Below are 4,817 nucleotides of genomic sequence, written 5' to 3'. Positions count from 1 at the left end.
TTGTCGGTGTTTCTGGTCTCCACATCTCCTAAAAACAGCGGAAGGACAATTAAATTAAAACTGTCAGCCTGTGTAATATTGTACCCTTTACAAAGCATTTTGTTGCACTAGTTCAACCAGGTGCTAGAAAAAGTACAATTTATTCTCCCCAAATATTTTAGTATATCAGGCTGGAGCTTTTCCCTCTGTGCCCATAGCCAGGTGGCTTAGCTGTGGCACTGCTAAGCGATTCTACTAGAAGCTGAGATTTGGGAGAGGCAAGTGTCCAGGCCAGGCTCCTAAGAGTTTGATGACATTGAACTAAGCCTACCTACCTGGTGTGAATGAGGCAGTGAAAAGGGGGAGAGGGGGTGGCCATGAACTAGGCAGAGCACATCAGAGAAGCATTGTGACAGCTTCAGAAAGACAGGCTGCCAATATATAGGCAGGGTCCAGGCTCTGGCTAGGGTTTGAGGGCAGGCATCTCTCTTCAGGGGGAGACAAATGGGACTCTGCCTTATTTTCCTAGGTTCTAGATTGAAGTACTGAGCAGGTCAAGATTCAGACTAACCGAAACCGGTTTGGCTCAGTGAATAGAGCATCGGTATGTGGACTGAAAGGTCCCAGGTTCGATTGCGGTCAAGGGCATGTACATTGGTTGCGGGCACATCCCCAGGAGGGGGTGTGCAGGAGGCAGCTGGTTGATGTTTCTCTCTCATCGATGTTTCTAGCTCTCTATCCCTCTCCCTTCCTCTCTATAAAAAAATCATACACACACACACACACACACACACACACACACACACACACACGGGCCAGAGTTTCAGAATAGAGATTCAGGTACAGACAAATGGCAGAAATTTGGGGCCTAGTGTTAACAGTAAGATGGAAGGCCAGTTTCTCGTACAGGACACAAGTTCTGCAAAAGCTGACCTCATGCCTAGCCCACCAAATGTCAAATAGGGTACCTTAAGGGCAGTATGACAAGGGGCTATAAAATGTCCTGAGCTTTGAGCACGGGTGAGCCTTTATGGGGGACAGTGGCTTGGGTAGGGGGCTGCTCAGGCAGAAAACTAGGCAAGTTGTTGCTTGCTTTTTGGAGGCACAAGGGAGACCTGAATAAACTCCCTTGATGATAGGATTTCACACAGTTTTTGATAAGAGTCAATTGTTCTATTTTAGAAAATAATTAATCTTTCTATCAATCATTTTACAGATTTACATACATATACACAATTCTGTTATTTATTGGTGTTTATACCCCAAAACTACATTCGCTAATGAGAACCTAAGCTCTTTTCTTTGTATAGTGCACATTCTTCTGAGGGTTAGTATGCTAGGCCACGTGGCCACCTAGAATTAAAGACTATTTTATTGCAGCCTATGGAATAATGGGTTTGCCTAATATTAAAGGCTTTTTATGGCTCCTTCAAAAGCCTCGCAATTCACAAATTCAAGGTAAACCTGTTTTCTTCTGCATAAAGCTTTGCTCTTTGTTAGGCTTTAATAGACCAATGTGACCCTGAACTGCGGACTCTAAGTTTTCTTTATCTATCCTATTGCCTGGGTTAGCTATGGTGGGGGGAGATGTGGGAAGAGCAGGGAAAAGAGGTAGGGGGAGGGAAGGGAAGAGATACTGTGGTTCTGATAAAAATGTATTGCATGCAATGAAAGAGATTTTCATACCCCAGTTTATCCAGCCTGTATCAGGGCAGTAGTCCTGGTGAGCAGTATAAGACACACAATGATAGGTATGATTTTGGGAACTGATTTTCAACCCATCTATTCTTCCCTCTTCCTTATTCTCCCCTCCACTTCTTTGAATGGAAGATGCCAAGGGCAGGTGAACTATGGTGGCTTCAATCTAGTCAGCAGCTCCTCCCCTGGATGGACTATGCCATTTTTATAGATCAACTCTGTACTATGCCACCCCAGTCAGTTAGCACATAATATTGTGCATAAAGAATTTAGGGACCCTCTGGAAAAGGAATTTTTATGAAAATATATGTATTCAATTCAAGCAAAAAAAAAAATCCAGAAAGATTAAGATATCAAAGGCAACTTCTGCTTGGAATAGAAAACATTTAAGCAATAGAGTGAGGAGTTTTGGTGCTGTCATGGTCATCCTGGTGCCAGCATATGAATGCTGTGCAACTTAAGGCAAGCCCAATGACCTCTCTGGGCTTTTATTTTCAGTAGAATGTTGCTTATGATAGATGGCTTACTGAGAGGTTGAGAAGATGACATGAGAGAAAGTCTAGCACAGCACCTGGAATACAGTAGGCACTGAGCAATTATTTTTTCCGATTAGTAATGTGGCCATGGATTGAAGCTTCAGCCTTCAGACAATTTCCATTTCTTCTGGGGCTATGGTAGGACCAGGTGGGACTTGATTTGAGAAAACACAAGTGCGGAGCTGGGTAGACAAAAGCCCCCTTTCAGCTCCTGGTTCAAGATGACCACTCTCCATATGGCTTCACCTGCTGTGCACTGTCCTAATTGCAATAAGAATGGATCTCATTAGGGTTACAATGGCCTAGCAAAATGAAGAGTGGTTACCATGGCCCACTCACTAGGCCTGCCAGCCGGCGGTCCAAAAAGAAGCAGAGGCAAAATGTTTCCTGTAATTACAGTGCCCAACAAGGCACCCCAAGGATGTTGGGAGCCTAATAAATAGCCTTTGCAATTTTTCTTCCTATCTGCCAAATGTTTATTACAAATATGTGGGGGTCTGATTCATTGGCAGTGCACATACCCTCCAGCCTCCCTGTAATATATACATACAGACTTAGTATGAGGGGACCAGTGTGGAAGGCTGTAAGGAGCAGTTGCATGCTTCCTGCATGGACATACAATATGTTCCTAAATTCATTGAGTCAGTATTTATTTATAATGGATTAATGGTGGTGGTTGGAACCTAGTAAATGCTATGTTCTAGGTGCTCTCCAAATGCTTTAAAAAACCAAACTATATTTTGTAAGTGAATAGATTTCAAATACCGTAGATACTTTCTCAGTTTTAGGGTGGGTGGGGTGGGAGTAGATGTATACTTTACTTGGGGGAGATAATCTAATTTTGTCAAATCATCTGGAGAAGACAAAATGGGTGTGAATCATGTTATTCTTCATTGCAGTGGTTTATCCTGGTGTCATTTGCCTTTATATAAATTTTGTGGTGTTTTTTTTTGGGGGGGCGGGGGGTAACATAGCTGTAATCTGGGTATCTACAATCAAATGAAAGAGATGCTTTTGAGTTAGGAACTGTATATTTTTCCTAAATAATAACTAAGGAGAAGGAACCTAACACATGATTTAGTCAGAGCTTTTTCTGGAAAATCAACAAATAATTCTCAAAAACAATAACACAAATATTATTTAAACAATATTTACTATTATGTATGATATAGATATTACTATAAGTATAATTTATCTATCATCTATTTATCTAAGTCTATAATCTATTTACCTAAATAAACTACTTAGATCATTGAACTATGAATGTGCAAAATTCTTGCCTATCAAACTGAAGTTACTTATCAAGATTAAGTAAAAAATTTCCGTCACTCACCCTGAACTTGGTTATTGGAGGCTGAAATCTTGTGCTGCTGTACTCAGCTCTTGTGCAGGCTCCATTTTGGGTGTGAATAGCTGCTTTAGCATTACAGGCCCTTATGGTACCTCTGCCTGGCTTTACTTATTTTTTTTTTTAAAGGCCTTAATTTGCTTGCTCAGCTTTTTCCTTTCAGTCTAACACTGCCTGTGCTTGCTGCCTCCTCCTGTTGTATTTCATTTTTGTTCCAGAAAGGGATGGCTTTTCATTTCTCTATGGGTAGTGAGTGTCTTGGATGAGCCTATCTGCAAGCATAGCTCTGGAATTTTGTGATATGGTAGCAGATCCCAGGGTTCTTTTATGAAGCTTCCCAACGCGCCCCCCCCCCCCCCCGAAAAGCAGTGAAGAGGAAAGAGGTTTTTGGCATTAATATATGGGTTCCAATTACACTAAAATTAACAACTTCCCTATTCCTCTCATTATGCATAAAGAAGGGGCCGTGATGAAGGTGATTCCTCAGGAAGTCCTGGAAGTCAGACTGAGATGGGAATCAATTGAAGGAGCTAAGAGTCTTTTGTTGCCCTGGTATAGAGTCAATCTGTAAAAATGGCATAGTCCATGGGGATGCACAGATAGGTTGACTACGTGGCATCAATTCTTCCTTGATATATGGAAGAACTTGGTATATAAGAGCCTGAAGAGGCATTAGAGGGACTATGACCACTTATGGGCCAAGCCTCCTAAGGTAAATCGAGTTGTCACGCGGGGCAGGAAAAAATCTGCTTCCACCTGGAGCAAGGAAACTTTTGGTCATAGGAGCGGAATCAGAGTCTGTAATGGTTGTGGCAAAGGAATGATGGGATGGCAGCAGAGGAAACAGTAGTGCTATAAAGTAGACTAGAGGTGATTGTAAGCCTGGACTAAGAACACAGCAATACAGTCCAAAGGGAAGCATTTAAGCAGCAGAGAGGAATAAAAGAGTGAGGTCAGAACCATGATGGGAACCCACTTTTAACAAAATTTTATTGCCCTAACCGGTATGGCTCAGTGGATAGAGCGTCGGCCTGCGGACTGAAGGTCCCAGGTTCGATTCCGGTCAAGGGCATGTACCTTGGTTGCAGGCACATCCCCTGTGGGGGGTGTTCAGGAGGCGGGTGATCAATGTTTCTCTCTCTCATTGATGTTTTTAGCTCTCTATCCCTCTCCCTTCCTCTGTGTAAAAAATCAATAACATATATTTTAAAAAATTTATTGAGCACCTATTCTGTGTCAAATATTGTGTTAGGTCC

The sequence above is a fragment of the Pipistrellus hanaki genome (genome assembly GCF_964339955.1).
Source record: "Pipistrellus hanaki genome assembly, chromosome: X".
Classification (NCBI taxonomy): domain Eukaryota; kingdom Metazoa; phylum Chordata; class Mammalia; order Chiroptera; family Vespertilionidae; genus Pipistrellus; species Pipistrellus hanaki.
Note: the sequence above shows the minus strand (reverse complement) of the source record.